The sequence below is a fragment of the Lepisosteus platostomus genome, chromosome 10, assembly GCF_059453375.1.
Source record: "Lepisosteus platostomus isolate fLepPlt1 chromosome 10, fLepPlt1.hap1, whole genome shotgun sequence".
Classification (NCBI taxonomy): Eukaryota; Metazoa; Chordata; class Actinopteri; order Semionotiformes; family Lepisosteidae; genus Lepisosteus; species Lepisosteus platostomus.
Genome location: NC_142620.1, coordinates 17,342,255 through 17,361,918, shown reverse-complemented (window position 1 = coordinate 17,361,918; position 19,664 = coordinate 17,342,255). Strand labels below are relative to the sequence as shown.

General features: G+C 36.6%; 1 protein-coding gene across 7 annotated transcripts in view; it reads left to right on the top strand.

Moving 5' to 3' along the window:
• LOC148653465 (pleckstrin homology domain-containing family G member 3) overlaps positions 1 to 19,664 on the top strand; it is a 109,773-nt gene that overhangs the window by 24,983 nt on the left and 65,126 nt on the right. For 2 of the 7 annotated variants that reach the window (XM_088648503.1, XM_088648504.1), the window contains exon 1: positions 6,626 to 6,857. The exons of the other annotated variants lie outside the window; for them this stretch is intronic. The gene's annotated coding sequence lies outside the window, so the exon portion shown is untranslated. Of the gene's footprint in view, positions 1 to 6,625; positions 6,858 to 19,664 lie in introns of those variants that run through there. 7 annotated transcript variants of the gene reach the window in all.

The window sequence follows — 19,664 nt, the reverse complement described above, 5'->3', positions numbered from 1 at the left end:
CCCCTTGTGGTGCTCAGCTCTCGAGCCACCATGCAGGGGAGATTTGAAATAATGGTTGTTCTTCAGTTCTATCACTTTTTTGTAACATAAGGGTCTTTTCCAAAGAATGAGCCAGTTTCCATATTCCTAAAAGCAAGTGATTTTTCTTGAACTTTAAAATACAGTACATACTAGATTAGGTCTGCTTAATCAAAACCAAAGTATCTATCCACTACTCCTTTATTAACACTCTTTGGCCTGTGATTCTGTAATGAAATAACATTTAAGTCTTACAAATATTTTTTTTATTATGAGACTAGCATTACTCTTTATTTCTAAGAGCAATCAACTTATTCCATTTTACATATATTTTTCCATTTTTGCACCATTTAAAGATGGACAGGTGAGATCATATTGAAGTCTGTTCCACATTTTCAAAATTATCCTTAAACACTTGAATGATGCGCTCTAAATGAAATGATATTCATTGGCATTTAATTTTTGTAGGAGGTTCAACACTTTGTATTATATTGTCATATTTCAATGAATATATTGTACAATTATGAAAGTCACATATCTCAAACTTTGACATTTAAATGCATACAACTTAAATGTTTATGAATAGGATGAATGCTACTTTCAATGTTGGATTCTTAGTAGAATGATAGAATAAATGGAATTCTAAAACTGTGATCTTCATCAAACAATTGACTGAACAATTGTTTACACACTAGTAAAGATGTAATTCTTCTTTACTCATCAGCAGTAATTGACAGAACGGCATAGAGAACAATCCAAGGAATTTAGCCCTTTGACATCTGGCTTCCTCCTTGGTGTCCTAGAAATGTAATGTGTGGTAACACAACATAGCACAACAGTGATGTATCAGTGGGATGCAAAGATTATTACTGGCATTTTTTACTTGTTAATAAAGTTAACAATGAGCAGAGTTCTTCCCCAGAGACATTATGAAATAGGCTATATCTCTTCAATTGTAACTAGATGCTGAAGAGCTGGACAGGGGCTTTCTATTGCTTTTCTATTAGAAATAAAACATTCTATTGCTTTCTATTGTCCAGTAGTTTAATTTCAGAATCAATTCTATAACATAAATTTGCAGTTATCATGACCTTGGTGCCCAAGTTTATAAGAACAATTTAACACCATCTTCAGTAAAGGGGCACCAGAATTATTGCTTTAGAAACATTTCCAAATCCAGCTAAGTTCTTTTGTCTTGGTCATGCACTCAACAGAGCAGCAAGTGGGAGACACAAGGAAATATGTAGGAGTTTTGCAATTGATGTGATCAGGCTGCTTGGAATGCTGATAGCAGAATGAATTACCTATTCAAACATAAGAAAGGTGTCAAACACAGGTCACAGTGCAAATAATCTAACGAAACCTAAAGTAAAACTAGAAATTCGGTTTCAATTGACTACTTGGAACTGTACATGAATTTACTTAAAAAGCATGTGATTTCTAAAGTATCACTACCTTCCAAAGGGCTTCACCCTGTTTTCCAATCTGTGCACCAGAAGTGTCTACGCACTGTATAGTTACCGTACAGTAAATTCACTGCAGGTACATTTCTGCCTAAACCAGTGAAGCATTTTCTTGATTGTTATTTGAATTTTGTTTTATCCATGCTCCACCATTAGAACAGTCTTTTGATTTGAACTAAAACTAGATAGCTAATTGCCAAATAATTTGCAACATTGTTCTTACTACACTTATTTAGACCTTTACAAAAGCCACACAGGATCACAACATGATCTCAAAAGCATAAACATCTTGCCCAGACCTGAAGGGATTTACTACATTGAATTCCAAAATGCATAGAAAATGGGCTCAAAAATATATATCTTTTTAGTTTTTAATTGTTACACTGAAAAGTATTAAGTCAGTGCTTTATTTATTAAGTAATAGTGGTAATTGATAATTTGGGATCTGTCAAAAATAAGCTTAAATTGTAATAAAATCACAGAGTGTCTAGGAAAATAGAGAGATGTGGTACATTCAGTAGCCTTTTCTCAACAAAAGGTTTTCTTACACGAAATGATTGTGTCCTCATGATCCTGTTACCTTAGTATCTGGGAAATACTGTACAAGATGAAGACACTTTTTTTTACTATTCATGTCTTACGTAGTTGACAACAGAAAAAAAACCTTTGCGTTTTTCATGTTTAAAATAAAAAAACATTTTAGTCCTGGATAAGCTGCACCAAACTGCTTTTAATCAATGTGATTAATTCAGCATAAGCAGTTATATTTGTGTTCATGTTCTATTTCTAGTTACTTTAGACAGACTTTGTCACATTATTTGTATCTCTTTTAGATTAACACAGAAGTGAAAAACATGGCTCAGTCTTTTTGTGACACTTAGGACCTGGTGCCAGCTAAATGCATTTTTAAACCTCAATTACTCTGATTAGCAAGTTCATAAATTACTTTAAAAAGACCTTAAATGGCAAGGATCCACTATTAAGCTGCATAGAGCTCTGAGACCCTGGTGTTTTACAGCAGAATATGGTTTCCTAACAGTTGAAGTTCTTGACTTTGTTCTAAACTTTTATTGTTTTATAAATGACACTAAAACTGCTTGATGTGGTATATTCCACTGACCCCATTCTTAGTTCACATTGAAATAGCAGCAATAGCACAAAAATACCCAGTACAACATGTCCAGATATTGCCCAGAGGAATCCTTAAGACGGATATGTCTGGATTTGTGAATACAAAAATTGTAAAGCATTTTTTAACAAGTTCCTCTTCAAATATTAGATGACAATACTTTTATAAAATTACGAAGGAAGGCAAACTATTGTTCCATGATATGTTTAGGAATTTGCCACAGGTTGTTTCATGCATTTTCAGAGTTTGTGCTTAGAAAGTGCAACACATCTCTTCCTAAGTTCACAGGAGTGACTTTTGTTCTTGTTTTTTCTGAAAGGGAATAAACTGCTGCTGATTGGGAAGGGTGGAAATCTTGCTGTTAACATCAACTCTGGAGTTAGGCGTAAGCATTAAAGACAGGAACTCGTTACTGTGAGTTTTTTAAAAGAGTTTCCTATTGATTAGTTTTGGTGGTGAAAAAGTCATTTAGAAATTCCAGGAGAACTGGCACAGTGGCATAGTACTTAACAGTTACAAGGTCCTGGGTTAATTGCAGCTTAGAGAATCTGTCTGCATGAAGTTTGCGTTTTCCTCCTGTTTGCATGATTTTTCACTGGGTGCAATTTGAATTTGATTGCTTCCTCTAAACTGCCCAGTTTGGCAGGTTTCAAGGTTTGCATTAATTCTTAAGTGGTTTATTCTTAATACAAAGAGGACTGCTTATGACTGGTGAAAGGAGCTCAATGGGCTGAATAGTCTCTTCTAATTTGTGACCTTTCTGATATTCTTTCTGATGTTCTAAAACAATACTGTATTCCGTGAGCTCCATAAGTGCAACCAAAAATAAGACCAGAATTGAAGACTATAGTCAAATATTATATTAGAAAGGGTATGGAACTCATCTGCACTTACACTTGACAATATACAGGTATCATAAACTTTTATTTGCTTTATTTTTCATCTAGAGATGAGCCCTGGGCAAATTGCTAGATGAAAATTGCCATTCTCTGATGGTCTATGTTTGGCTGTGTTATTTTGACAGCTTAGAAATATCTGGCTGTCAACAGCCCAGATGGTGAGCCAAAATGATCTAACTTAGACTAACTAGTCTCCTTCTATGGCAAGAAGGCATTTTTGCCTTCATAAGTGGGACGTTTCTGAAATTTTTCTCTTGATTTTTATCAGGCTTGAGGTTCAACAGTTAAATTACTATACCTTATCACTTGTGCCCCAGCAACACTCTCACTAATGAAGTGATATAGTGCTCATGCAACAGTTACAGTCACTTAAATAGCTGTTGAATAAATGTTTTTGATGTCATTTGAATTAATTGATTATTTGTTGTGGATGATAATGCATAATATCTTATTTTTCTAAACATATGCAATATATACACAACTACAGAGATTTGGTTTATTCTAGTATGATCGGTATAACAATAGTTGATACATTATTGTTGTTGAAACAAGAAAAGTGAAGTGATAATAATGATGAGGGGGAGAAAAAATAGAAAGTTGTCAAATTCCTTTATTTGTGCATAAATTCAATATAGTAATGTGCTGTAAATATAGATAATTCTGAGAATGCACATTTGCTATTAGAAAGGCTAAAGAACTGTATGCTGTATTCTACTGTTTTTTTTGTTTTGCATCAGTGATTGCAGAAAACCTCAAAGCAGCTGTCTGGAATTCTACTTGTGCTACTGTGCGCCACTAAGGCTCAGCCCAGTGTTTATATTGGTGAGACCTCGAAGAGACTGCAGTGAAAGGCTACTGGATGTGGTTTCGGAAGCTGAAAACAAGCCAGTGCACCCTTAGTAGGCATTAAGGGTTTACTGATGGAGCACATGGGCTACATCTCAACACCTGACTCTATTTATTAAAGCTGGGCTTCTAAAGTGAATTCCAGAAGAGATTGCACTGCTGAGGGAGTGTGCTTCCTCAAGGTTACAGAAAAGAGCTGACTTAAAGAATTCATTAAAGAGATCAGCAAGCAGTTATTATACAAATGCCAGATTAATAATACTTGGGGAATGTTTCGAGTTGTGGGTGGTCTACTTTGTTTTTTGGGGAAAAAAAACACAGTAGGATAAGTTGGTTTAAATGATTGCATCAGTATTTTATTTTGCGTTGAGGATTTTGTTTAATAATTTTCAGTGTTTTATGTCCATTACATCCAGTGCAGCAGCAATGGGGGGGTAGCATGATTAAACCTGATAAAATACACACAGTCATAGCTGTGTGCTTTTAACAAGGACTTTCATACTCCAGTTCCATAGTGTTCCTGGCAAGAGACCTATCGTACAAAATCTCCCACATGGGAAAAAAATATTTGAAACTCAGTGCATCATATTTTCATTTTGGATGAACATATTATGGCTTTTGATATACAGCTGTTCATATTCATTGCCAATTTCTGGATCCGATAAACTAAATTATGCATAGAAAATGAAATTATATTTTTGAAAAGGCTATTATTGAGACAGAAAGTAAGGACCATCCAATCTCTGCTCATTTACTGAGACCTCATCACCAGTAGGTGAGTTGAAATGTTTTGTACTTACCACACTCCATAGTAGCTCCTAGATTCTCTGAAAAGACAGTGCTATTCATAAGCAAATAATGGGAGTAATGAATTGGCCACCATGTAGAAAGAGAATCTTTAGGGGTATAATTGTTCCAGACACTCACAGTGCCAAATAATATTAAGTGAATGCTCTCTCCCGCTGTTTTTTAAAACTAACATACCTGATACCCCAGGACTCCTGACTGTTTTGACAAGCTAGCTGCTGCTGTAGCCATGGTAACAACCCCTTGTGGGTGAGCACGTGTTCAGAGCAGTTCATTGACATGTGAAAGTTTTAAACTTGTTAAATGGATTAGCTAGATTATACCTATGCACCCTGTTGCTTCTCTGATTAGTCTACAAGATGTTCCGTGCCCGGTTTACTTTACACAGTCCCAGGTGCATGATTCTTGATGACATTCTTGTGGTTTTCTACCACTTTTTCAAGTGTTGTCATCTCTTTTGCTTTAAATCTTGTTCAAAATGATCATTTACAAACAGGAGACACTTCTAAACAGTCATGACAGTCTGAAACAAAATGCTTGTCCCATGTTCTTGAAACATTCCCTGGAATGCTTAAAGAAGCAGATTGTCAAGAGCCTCTAAGATCCTTAAAGATCCTTTAAATGTTGAACGAAACTCTTCAGACATGAAATGAGGCAATAACTGAATGTTTTTTTTTCTTTCCTGCACTTTGCTTTTCTACCATTTACAGAGTTCTGTTAATTATACTTATAAGCGATGGACGTAGTGTATTTATAATAATTCTGTCTGGCCATACTGAAAATCATTTATATGTAAACAGTCTATGGATAAAGTCCTATTTCATCTTTTCCTTTTTGAGCAAACATGCCTTTTGGCTGCCAGTGAGGTTGATCATTAATAGGATAATCAGTAATAACTTGAAAACAAACTATGTTTGCCTAGTCTGAAAGACTGTATTTCACTGATGCGTACGGAAAACAGTGGCTATACTCTCCAAGGATTTATTTCCAGTTCTTTTAAGGTAAAGGTAATGAAAATGAGCTACAATTCCAGAAGTGGGAATATTCATACTTTAATATTGCAAAACAATTGTCAAACATTAACAGGTCATACAATGTCACACATTTCCTTAATTTCCTTAATCCTTATAAACTAGGAATGTAGTACGAAGCATCTAAAATAGAGCTAAGGTAATTGTAGGAGCTGAATGACTTAAATGCTCCAACTTAAATTGTATAAAAAAACCTTTAAAATCCAGTTCTGCCCAGCTTTAATAACCTATTTACTGCCTCCTGAAACAGTGGTTCTTAATAATTTGTTCTTGTTAATGCGTGTAAGGAGAGCGCTGTGTCTGTGCTGGTGGTGTTCACAGTGTGACGGCTGGCCTTGCCAAGGCTAAAGGACTACCGGCTGTGGGCAGTACAGGATGTGAGAGGCGGAGCTGGCTGCAAGCTCACAGAGTTTACACTAATAGGATAGAAGCTTCCTCTCTCTCAGCTGGGCAGCATGAAAGGTCGGTGAAGAAGGGCGACAGGTGTACCTCACTGGCACAGGGGCAGGCGTCCACAGAAGACGAAAGGGTTCGATACAGTATCAGAGCTTGGAGAAACTGAGCTGGGGGAAGCAGAAAGGCGAAAAGTTGCGGGGCTTCTCTTACCAAATTTCAACACAATCTCTGCTTGGGGAAAAATGATTTTTACATCCTTCTCACAAGGGTATGTAAATGATTCTTCCTTCTCCTGCTTGCCTGTGTTTGGTACTGTCATAAAGGTTTTTTTTAAATATTTTCTTATATTAATTGTTAATATAAGAATAATTATCATTATTCTGTTTTAAAATGGCCTAAAGAGAAAGAAGTGAGTTTTCCACTCTCTTCAACTGTGCAATAGTACTTTTATCTTCAAAAACAACAAAATAGTCTGCCGAGAAGGAGTTTTTCTTGTGGTTTTAAACTGTTTGGCAGAGTAATGAACCAATAAAGCACATCTTATTTAAAAGGAAATCTGAACATGTTATTTTGGCTGAGGAGGTTATCAGCATCTGTGTCTCTATGGTAACCGTTTTGACTATCTGTTTAAGGATGCGGTTTGGGGAAAAAAATATTCTTTAAAATAAAATTTGTATAACGTAGGTGTAAGTAATTACATTTGTACTTTCACAGTCTATTTAAAAATGCCATATTTTCCCTTAAATTATTTCAAATTAAAATAATTCCAAGATACAGAATACTAGTGTTTAGATTAGTTTTTAAAACCTGTTTTAAAAATGTCAGCTGTTCTAAAGAACATAAGTTTTGACAAATATTGATCAAAATATTTCTGGAAATAATAAGCTCTGTCAACTTATTGTATTAATAGTACAAAATAGTAGGCAGTTTATATCCATAAATAGTGAAAATGTACTGTTTTGAATGCCTACTATAACTGCCCACCAATGGTAAGAAGAAAACATGTATGAAAGACTGTTGATATTACTTTCAACTAGCTGTTGAAATTAAATTTCATTTTTTTCTCAATTCTTTCCTGTATATAAATGTGCCAGACAAAAAAGTTATTACCTTTTGTACCCTTCCTGGTCCTGCTTATTTATATCTCTAAAGATTTGACTTGCAAATGCTACTACCTTGTATTCTTTGTAAAAAAAAAAATGTTTCTATTGGCTTGAAAGTTCACCTGACTTCAGACCTTAAATCCCAGACTGAAAAGCTTAAATCCAGGATGTAATGTTACTGTTCATTAAGGGACTGTCTTCTTGTGTTTCTTGGAATTGTTTCCATCTCTTGGGTGCTGGAATTGGCACCATGTGTAGTGTTTGCATGTTCTCTCTATGTGTGAATTTTTGTCAGGTGCTTTCTAAATAAAGTGAAAGATGTTGTCTCCATGCACCTGTGTGAGTATCCGGCATAGATTGACAACTTGTCCGTGATGTACAGTAGTCCCATCCTTGTTCCCTGTGCATTTTGAATAGGCTCCAGATTGTCATGGCTTTTACAAGAAATTTAAGGCTTTCTGATGATAGATTAATTTTCACTTTTACAGGCAGTGGACAAAAAAAATGTAAAGTCACTTAATATGGTGTTGGAATACCATGTGTTGCCAGTATGGCATGTACAGTACAGGAGCGTTTTGTTCAAGACAAGAAAGTCAATCTGCTCACACCTGGTTGATGGTTTTAAAAAATGCCGTCTCAGGTGTTGTACCAGGATATCCCTTAAATGCTCAATTTGGTTCAGATCTGGTGACTGAAAGTGCATGAAGTGTGGATAACAGCAGTGTCAGACTCATCAGACTGTTGAGTGACTACATGTACTCTGCACATCGGGGCACTGTCAACCTGGAAGACTCCCCTCCTTGCAGGACAGAAATGCTGCAAAGGTGAAGTGAAGACCACTATGTAGCATTAATAATAATAATTGGGTGATTTCTGGTGAGTGCAACTAAACCTTATCAAGAAAATGCACTGCACAACATTATAGAACCACTAGAAACATTGAATATTGCATAGAACCTACAGTAGCACTTGGGACTGTAGAATTCGTTAGGTTGGTGTCACACATGCACTTGTCTGTTTCTTGAGAATAAGAAAGGATGGTTCATCTGACCATGACATTTCTCCCATGCTTCGAAGTCCATTGGCAGGACTTACAAAACGCGTATTACCAGACGTGAAGTGTGGTTTATGCTCTGCAGCCCTACTATTGTATTTCTCTCTATGGAGCCGTCAGCGTGCCCTTTTTGATGAAATAGGCTGCTCCTTCCGCAGGTTGAAATATGCTTTCAATTGACCTGTAGATGCTCACCTATTGTGTCTTGGATTTAAAATTAATGCACAGATACTGTATCACAATCCTGGAGTATGCGTGTCCACTGTACCCTTTCAATGTTTTCCTTTGCAGATGATGTCTTTCCTTTGTAGTTCCATGCTTTTATCACTTTGGACACTATTCCTCCTGAAACATCTGCAAGTTGAGCTCTCTTGATCACTGAAGCTCTTGCTAAGTGCTTTAGAATAATTATACCCTAAGCATATTATTTGCACAATTAATGCATGAACTACACCTGTGTGAAGCTTTTGCTTTCAGTATGCTTGGTCACTCATTTACCCATTCCATTCTTTTTGTCCACTGACTATAGGCTTTTCATAGCTTTTTTTTGTCTTGTATCCTATTTCAGCCATTCCCTTTTCGACTGAACTTTGTTTTCTCAACGAGCCACAGGTGAAATAGTAGAGAGCAAAATCCACAAACTAGCACAAGCTAGAACTATTCTTTTCACAAATTTAGTCTTAGAGATTCGATAAAATGTTTTATGAAGATAAGTTCAGTTGTTGGAATTTTAAAGTTATCTAGGAGAAGTAAATTTCTGTAGGAAAAATATGGTGTATTTGTATGTATGTTTAGTGTTTTTCCTGAGTAACAGCTGCAGAGGTGATCATGTGATTTTGTTATCTATGGTCTGCCTCTGTAACTGCTGTATTTTCCGATAGTCACAGTTGTTACAGAGTTTTTGTTGACATTAAAGCAAAGCAACACTGGCCTAAATTGTACAGTATGCTAATAAGCATACAAAGCATTGCTTTAGAAAGGACTGTTGTAACATTATCAATCTCACGGGCTGATAAAAATAGCCGGCACTGTCTTTTCCACAAATCTGTCTTTTCTCATTGGCTCAATGGTCATTTGCCTCAGCCCTTGCATAGCACAGCGTTAGTGCTGGAGGCTTGTCTGCTGACCTTACTGATCATGAGGGATTGCTTGGATTTCAATAATCCGTCCATTGGCCAGGCTTCAAAATTGGGTGTCAGGATGACAGAAGCTTTACTGGAAAAATATCCTACCTTAAAAGGCCTGTATCCTTCAAGCCTTTGCCCACAGAGGCTTTGCCACTGACTTTAAGAAACTATTTCAACATAAGTGATCCTATTATATCCGTCTTAGTTTGAAAGAGGTGCTGTGCTCCACTTGCTTACTGAGCAGCAAGCGTACACTGGCACTGTGAGCTACAGTATGTGTACACAGTGCTGTGTGGCAGTATGCAAAAGCACTGGACAAAAATTGCTTGCACAGGGCACATAGCATTGAGGCTGTTGCAGACACATTCACAACAAGACAGTTCTTCTTTTGTGTAGCAACCGATAGCATCACAGAAAATAAACAGGGAAGCATTTGTGAAAGTCAAGTCAAAGGAGAAGGCTATCTCTTCTATCACTTCAGTCACTTTCTAAAAGGATGGGTTTAGAGCTAAAGAAAGCCACATAGGCTGTGCATGACAGCCTAAGTTTCCTTCAGAACAAATAACCGTAATTGTAATGTTGTTAGCCTTTTCTTTCTAAAACTTTATATTTAATAACACTTCAATCTAAGTTCCCTTTTCCTCTTCTCCAAAAGAAAACACAATTTTGTTAGAAATGGAAAGTTATTTGGTATAAAATGTACAGAGAAACAGTATCTGCATTGTTATTACCAAACAAACCAAGTCTCACATTTTTATTTTAAAAGTCTGTTTGCTACAATTGAGGCACTTCCACTGTACAAAAACAAGCTGACACTTTTTTTTGTCCAGCTGACACTTTTCTGAAGATAGCTGGGAGTTTGTTTTTAGGTCTTGAAAAAAGCTTTTTTAGTACAGATGGTTAAGAGATTTTCTCAGGCAATTAAAAGCTGTGTGAATTATCTTGGGAATTAGGAACAGCGAGGATGGCGATTATAATTTTATAATCTCTATCCCCATGAACAAAAGGAGACAGTACAGATTTACAGCAGTGAACATTACCCACTCTGGATTATCACAAACGTCATGGGTGAAATTCTCTGTTGATGCCTGTACTGTTTATATACATGGCACGTTCATTGTGAGTAATGTACAGGAAGGTTGTTTCTATATCAATACTGTGTTCGACCTTGGAATTGTATGAAACCTGATGCTATAAGTTTAGTTAGACATTTTTATGTATCAAAATTCTGCAAGACAGAAACATAAAGCTGTGTATGGTTGTATTACTGGATGAAAGGTATCGAAAACCTATACAGAATATTGAAGTGTTACAGCACAATAAAATTAAAGTTTGAAAATGAAAAGAGCTACTTTGACTGGGAATACAATCTGCTTGACTATGGTTTTTGTGATGTGGTGCAAGCTTACGCTGACTAGAGCACAACACCTTGTTTCTTTAATGGTGATCCAAAAGTAAATACATGTTAATTCAGGGAACGTTCCTGATAGCAATGCAAACATGAACATATGACCTATGACAATAAACATGGGACATTTGTACTGATTAAGGTGTTGGAATCTAGTTATGTAAATTCATCAGGTATTTTTTTTTCTTCATGAAGAGGAAACTTTTTCTCTCACAATGATTAGGAAATGTTTCCTGCTGCACTTTATGATGAAATGCTTTTTTACATGATGGTCTGGTGCTAGTGACTGCTGATTGGACTATGGGAAAATAAAGCTGTCTTTTTCTTCTCAATAGTCCAGTTACATGGTATAAGAATAGAGAGCTTTCTTTGTACTGATTATAGTGCCCTGGTCTATGCTTGGCTGGCAGATGAAGTCATGCAGTATGTATCTCGGTAGACCAACCCCCCCCACTCTCCTTTTTGGCTGTCTTCAGTGTGCTGAGATTAGTTTAATTTACGTTGAAAATAACAGAGGAGTATGGGAGTATCTGACAGTTTTCAGACTAAACACTGTTCCAATTATAATAACTTCTTCCACAGGATTTACAGTGATATTAAGACTTCATGTCTCTCCTGGTAAAGACAAGGGGCTAATATAACGTGCAGCTAGCTATTTCACTTATAGTGAAGTAGCTTACTGTACTAACTAAACACTTAATGTGGAACAAAACAGATTTCCAATGGTGCTTGAATAGTGTGCTTCAGTATCACTGTGTATGAAAATACCAGTAAAAGCAATATACTTGTCTTTCCTTGTTTTTGCAACATTTTCACTTATTGTGCACATTTTAATTATCCAAATGACAATTCTCTGAGTAATTTATACTGTAAATCTGCAACAAAGCTTTTTTAAGTAACATTGTATTGGAAGTAATTAACTGGGGAGTTTTAAACTGCTCTTTCACTCTTTCCATTTTGTGAGTAAAGTGTTTTCTATGTCCCATGTTAACTGTGTTTTATTTTTTGGCATCCTGTTCAACTTAGCTTTGATTCTGTTAAAAATAGTTGGGCTGTTAATTATAAGCAATAGCGGTCTGCACAATATGAAATAACATGAGGTGCTTTTCACTTACCATCCTAGCAGCTGAATGTTTTTCTAAATCATTGCAATTCTGTCACTTTTCTAACTGTATGTAGCTGTTGAATGAGACATCCGGACAATATTCATTTAAAAATTGTAAAGGGAGGTGTGTTGCTGTAAAAATAAGACTACTGAAACCTAGATACTGTGTAATTCATGGGCTATTCATTCCAAGCGGACATTGGGAGGTTAGCATTTCAATAAATAATTACAAACAACACAAACAATATGGGATGTGCAAAGAAATGAGACTTAAATAATTTTCTAACTTTGTAGGTGATCATTTGATCTTTAAGCCCCAGGACCGTAGAGTTCATGAGTAACTTTGTGTTTTTGAAAACGGTATTCATTCTGGTAGTTTTTGACACTACAGTAAAGCAGCTTGCTGTTTTTTTTTACAGTTGTGCCTATAAAGTAATTGTAAATCTCATAACAACTGACAAACTATGTTTTGCAAGCCTGTAATGCCTGTAAAGCCTGTACACCTGGATGATAAGATGGAGTAGTCTGTTAACACTGACGCCCTGTACAAGAAAGGTCAGAGCCGACTCTATTTTCTTAGGAGGCTCAGGTCCTTTGGTGTGTGTGGAACACTGCTACACATTTTTTATGAATCAGTGGTGGCAGCGGCCATCTTCTACACTGTTGTTTGCTGGGGCGGCAGCATCATGACAAGAGATGCAAATAGGCTCAATAAACTCATCGAGAAGGCTGGCTCTGTGTTGGGGTTGAGCCTTGACCCCCTGGAGGTGGTGGCTGAGAGGAGAATGCTGACCAAGCTCACAGCCATCATGAACAACACCTCACATTCGCTACATGGGACTGTTACACAGCAGCGGAGCACTTTTAGCAATGGACTGCTCCAGCTACGGTGTTCAAGGGAACGTTTCCGCAGGTCTTTCCTCCCGGTGGCTGTCAGGGTGTATAACGCTGCCCTAGGCTAGGACTGTTAGCCCTTCATTTGCTCGTCTATGGACAGCATGTTGCTCCATTGTACTTTTTGGACAATCAATCTGTATAAACCTATGCACATTTTGCACATATTTTATTGTTTTTACAGTGACTATGATCTTCATATTTTGCACACACCTATGTATTTTTTTATTTATTTTATATTTATTTTGTATAATTTTTTGTCTATTCTGATGTCTGGTTTTGCTTGTCTTGGGCTGGACTGCTGTAACACATCAATTTCCCTTCGGAATCAATAAAGTCTAATCTATCTAATGTAACTGTAATGTTTGAAATGTTATGAACACTGTTTCTTTTTGAAGAAATAGTGCCAAAAGGTGTTATAGCAAAAGCCTGAAAATCTCTTGTCTGATTGTTAGAGGAGTAACACATTGGTTCCCTGCATTAACTAACTAGTAATGGTCTTCTTCAGAATCATTAGTGAAATACAAACTAAAGAACACAAATGCAAACTATCTGCTAGTGTAGAACAGGAGGCATGTTTTATTCCAAGGGTTGTGGGGGCTTGGAACAAGTTACCCAACCAATTTTGTTGAGACCGTTGTCATGATTTCTTTGAAAATATGGCTGGATGAAGTTGTGGGCCTAATGCATTCTTTTCATCTGAAGCCTTGCTTATGTTCTACTGTATATTCTACCAGTTTTGAAAGCATCCAGTTAACTTATTAGTCACTGATTTTTTTAACATCTACATTTTTAAACTATTTCTTCCTAAGAATTCCAGTTAACCATTTTACATAAATAAATTCTGTCCAGATTTGGCTTATTGAGCTCCCAGAAGAGTGTGTCAGGTTATGTCAGGTATGTCACTGAGTCATAAGCAATACTGTTAAGTAGAGTGAAATTAGAAAGTCAGCTATCTATGGTCTCTACCTGCTTTTCTTCAGCTTACCCTTTTGGAGGCCAAACGCGTGCTGTGCTAATTTCCACATCGCAACCAAGGCTGTTCAGTCAGTAAAATGTAATTCATGCACATGTAGAAGCTCCTTATCTTATTATTACCTACTTACAGTATACGTTTTTTTGCATATATTAATATGTGTTCTCTTCTAGATTTTGGATTGATTTATTTACTGTACATATTTGGTGACAGATGTTTCAAAGTCTTCAACGAGGTCCAGTTATTATCTGAAAGAGTGACAGTGATGGTTTTCATCAAGCCTGCATTTTGAAAGCTTCCCTGAATTCAATACACAGAATTTAATATTTAATATCTGTTCATTCACTGTGACATTTTCAGTGTCAAGTGATGTCCCCTGTTGATCCCCAAAATCTTATTCGTTTTTTTTCTAATGATAAAAGTAAATGGTTTTTATCCTTGCACATTTTGAATGAAGTGATTTTACTTTTAACACCCACCGAGTAAACATTTTGAAAACAAGAGATAGTTAAAAAAAATGCTGCACTTTAACTGTAGTACTCTAAAAGTTATATTGAATTGTATACAGTATATAATAAATGCTTTACTGCTATTAAAAGAGATCTTAGTAGTTCTTTAACTTTAGTCTTTTTTTTTTTACTCTGAAATAGCCACACTGCCTGCACAGACAAAACCTATAAAAATTTCCAGCCTGCTGTTATTCAAATCTAAATGAGCATTTGTAAATATCAAATGCTGACTCTAAATATACTAATCTCTTTGTGAGACAGCCCATTCAAATTTTTTGAAAGAAAATAGTAATTTGATGCTCAAGATTCAACTGTTGTTTGACTGCTATTGAAAATCCCTTTAAACCAAAAAGCTTGCAGTAGAACATTAACAGAAAATGTTAGCACAGAGCTAATCATTACTCAGCGGGCACTCCTTGAGCATTTATCACTGTCACCTTGAGGTGCTGAGAGGCAATGTAATGTACAATCAGGCTACTTATGTATGCAATAAAAGACTTCATCCAAGCATATCCAACACTCCTGAAATTCTAGTTTGGGCAACAATGGTGTCAGACAGAAAGGTGTCAGGAGAAAAATAAGTCCCATTTGTGTTGTCAGGTACCTGATGTCTATCCCCCTGAAGGAACTTTACTGATAAGCAGATGCTGAATTCAAGAAGAATTGCAAAGCAATATCGATGGGAGATCACTTGATGACACTGTTTTTACACAGCTGCCTACAGAGTTGTTGACAAAGACTGGGAATTCTGAGAATTAGAAGGAGTTTTGGAATTGCACTTGGTGGAATTAAAGTCTCGCAGTCAAGTATAATACCTCAAGCAAACAAAATTAACAAAGCCCTTCTGTAAAGGATAACCCATTGTGATATGGATCTAAATCAGTTTTTGATTTGAATGAAAAGGTAACAGCTTACAGTAAATTGTTGAAGATACAGTACTGTACTTCCATATTCCAGATGTAAGAATCTAGAAATGCGCACAGTCAATTCAATGTATGGTCTGTAATATTGGTATATTAAAGCTGTTCAGCTGGGAAGCTGTGGTAGTGGACATTGGCTGCAATAAAACGAGTAAAGGTTAATTCCATACTAAAGAACAGAAAAGAGAAGGAAATGAGGGATCTGAAGCTGAAACATGCGGAATTACCTTTTATATGGTCATTCCTATTTTTAGACACAGAGAATCAAAAAAGAGAAGGCTTCTGAAGGAAAAACAGATTTTTTGTCCCTTTTAATCAATAAAAATCCACTATAAAGGGCTTCACTTGTGATTGAAAGATGTGTCAAATTTTAAAACAATCTGAAGTGAAAAATTTCTAGATGACAGGTCTTGGAAGGAGAGTTGGGATCTCAAGGCAAAAAAGACCAATCCGCCACTGAACTCTAACTGGTATAATATATTGTTTCAAAAGCCTGATTTTTCATATTGAGGTAGGAAAAAAAAGCAGTCCAACGGTGTCACCTTATGGGCTACTAATACATCTCTCTTATGAACTTTTACTGTAATGTTGCTTACCATTATATACTATTCAGAACTGCATAAAGTAATGTTTGAGTTATCAGTGTAGGGGATATAGTTTGCTTATAATAATAATTATAATAATAATTGCTTACACTTATATAGCGCTTTTCTGGACACTCCACTCAAAGCGCTTTACAGGTAATGGGGACTCGCCTCCACCACCACCAATGTGCAGCATCCACCTGGATGATGCGACGGCAGCCATAGTGCGCCAGAACGCTGATCAGCTATCAGTGGGGAGGAGAGCAGAGTAATGTAGCCAATTCATAGAGGGGGATTATTAGGAGGCCATGATTGGTAAGGGCCAATGGGAAATTTGGCCAGGACACCGGGGTGGCAAAATGCTTGGCATGGTTCCTGTCAATTGCCAGTCTTGAAAATAGTGTTTATAGTGATAATCTAGTGATTATGTTATTATAGTGCCTAATCACAAAATGTGTTTCAGTTTATTGATTACTGTAATTCAAAATATAATTACAACAAGTTGCAATTGCAACTCTTATTTAAAAATAAAATTTGTGTTTATTTAGGGGCAATAACTAAAATATAAATTGTGGGTAATTGCATAAAAGGATATAAAAGTAGAGGTAGTGTAGATGCCCCTTTTCAGTATTTTGTGTGTTTGACCATTTTATTGATTTGTTCCAGGGCTTATTAATTAGAAATCCTTTGTATTTAATGTGGTGCATGAGCACCAAAGCAAGCCCTTGTGACTTCAGGACAAAACGTCTATTATAATTCTGCCAGTGGAGGCACAAAGATGGCCTGTAAGATAAACAAATGCTCTTGCAAATGATCAGATCCATATATTTGTGAGAGCGCAGAAGAGTAAATCACCCATGAGATAAAAAAAACGGAGGAACTGGGGAAAACAGAATACACAAATTCCTTGATGTTCATATTTTTATAAAAATATTTGTTTAATTTTATATATATATACAGGTGTTTATATTGGTTTGATTTTTTTTTCCTTGATGTTCATATTTTTATTAAAATATTTGTTTAATTTTATATATATATACAGGTGTTTATATCGGTTTGATTTTTTTTCCTTTTTCCAGTTTGTGTAGCCAAGTTTAACCTCCCTGCAGTATATCACCATGTTCTGATGCCTAGATCATTTTTTCAAGCAATACTGTAAATGTAATCACAGTCTAACCTCCTACAGACTGACATGAGAGACCTTTTTTTTCCAGAAGGAGTTGCAGTAGCTTGATAAGAGTTACATGACGCATCTTAACCTACGCACTCCTCCTGATCTCATTATACAGTACCTACTATAGAAATTGATCATTCCAAGTCCTAGTTTGTCCAGTTTCTCTTTGAAATTGTCAGCATTTTCTTATAATAAATTGTTAAAAATCTAATATGAATGATTACTATTAAGTTAGAAATATCCTGAAGCATTCATCAATTGTATTCTCTTTTCAGAGGAGGTTGGTTTATGCCCTCCTTTTTCAATATGTTTTCCTTTTCCAAATGAATTGAAGACTGCACAATTTAAATAGTTTTCTTTTCCAGCTGGAGCCCACACACAACAATTTCTGCCATGGGTGAGGAATGCCTTGTGGGCTGACCACTGCCAGTAAATACAGGCTTCTGTCAGATATTGTATTTATCTGAATATTACATGAAATGAAGAATAATGTAAGAAATACATGGTATTTGTTTTCGGAATTCCATAAGTAGGGCTTTGAAATAGAAAGGAACTAAGCTAGAAGATAAAGAGTTTTCCCTTTCCTTCCCACATTATTCCAGTACCACTAATTGAAAATATGTGATGACATCCTAAGTGAAATATCACTGTTTGTTTATTACTCCTCACTGAGACCTGGTATGGTTTTGTCTTGGTTGATCCAGTGGGGTAGAGGAGAATAGAACTTAATCCCCTTTAGCACAAGCACATATAGTACTTGGCTCCCTATCAGGCTACACTTATAAATAAAAAAATGACAATACATCAATGGAGATTAAATGTTTCTGGAATTTCCTGTTTCTGTTCCCATTGTCCCATATAGGGTTTTAACAGGTTTCACATGTACAGTGCCTTGCGAAAGTATTCGGCCCCCTTGAACTTTTCAACCTTTTGCCACATTTCAGGCTTCAAACATAAAGATATAAATTTTTTATTTTATGTGAAGAATCACCAACAAGTGGGACACAATTGTGAAGTGGAACGAAATCTATTGGATTTTTGAAACTTTTTTAACTAATAAAAAAATGAAAAGTGGGGCGTGCAAAATTATTCGGCCCCCTTGCGTTAATACTTTGTAGAGCCACCTTTTGCTGCGATTACAGCTGCAAGTCGCTTGGGGTATGTCTCTATCAGTTATGCACATCGAGAGACTGAAATTCTTGCCCATTCTTCCTTGCAAAACAGCTCGAGCTCAGTGAGGTTGGATGGAGAGCGTTTGTGAACAGCAGTTTTCAGCTCTTTCCACAGATTCTCGATTGGATTCAGGTCTGGACTTTGACTTGGCCATTCAAACACCTGGATACGTTTATTTGTGAACCATTCCTTTGTAGATTTTGCTGTATGTTTGGGATCATTGTCTTGTTGGAAGATAAATCTCCGTCCCAGTTTCAGGTCTTTTGCAGACTCCAACAGGTTTTCATCCAGAATGGTCCTGTATTTGGCTGCATCCATCTTCCCCTCAATTTTAACCATCTTCCCTGTCCCTGCTGAAGAAAAGCAGGCCCAAACCATGATGCTGCCACCACCATGTTTGACAGTGGGGATGGTGTGTTGAGGGTGATGAGCTGTGTTGCTTTTACGCCAAACATATCGTTTTGCATTGTGGCCAAAAAGTTCGATTTTGGTTTCATCTGACCAGAGCACCTTCTTCCACATGTTTGGGGTGTCTCCCAGGTGGCTTGTGGCAAACTTTAGACGAGACTTTTTATGGATATCTTTGAGAAATGGCTTTCTTCTTGCCACTCTTCCATAAAGGCCAGATTTGTGCAGTGTAAGACTGATTGTTGTCCTATGGACAGACTCTCCCACCTCAGCTGTAGTTCTCTGCAGTTCATCCAGAGTGATCATGGGCCTCTTAGCTGCATCTCTGATCAGTCTTCTCCTTGTCTGAGCTGAAAGTTTAGAGGGACGGCCAGGTCTTGGTAGATTTGCAGTGGTCTGATACTCCTTCCATTTCAAGATGATCGCTTGCACAGTGCTCCTTGGGATGTTTGAAGCTTGGGAAATCTTTTTGTATCCAAATCCGGCTTTAAACTTCTCCACAACAGTATTACGGACCTGCCTGGTGTGTTCCTTGGTCTTCATGATGCTCTCTGCGCTTTCAACAGAACCTTGAGACTACCACAGAGCAGGTGCATTTATACAGAGACTTGATTACACACAGGTGGATTCTATTTATCAC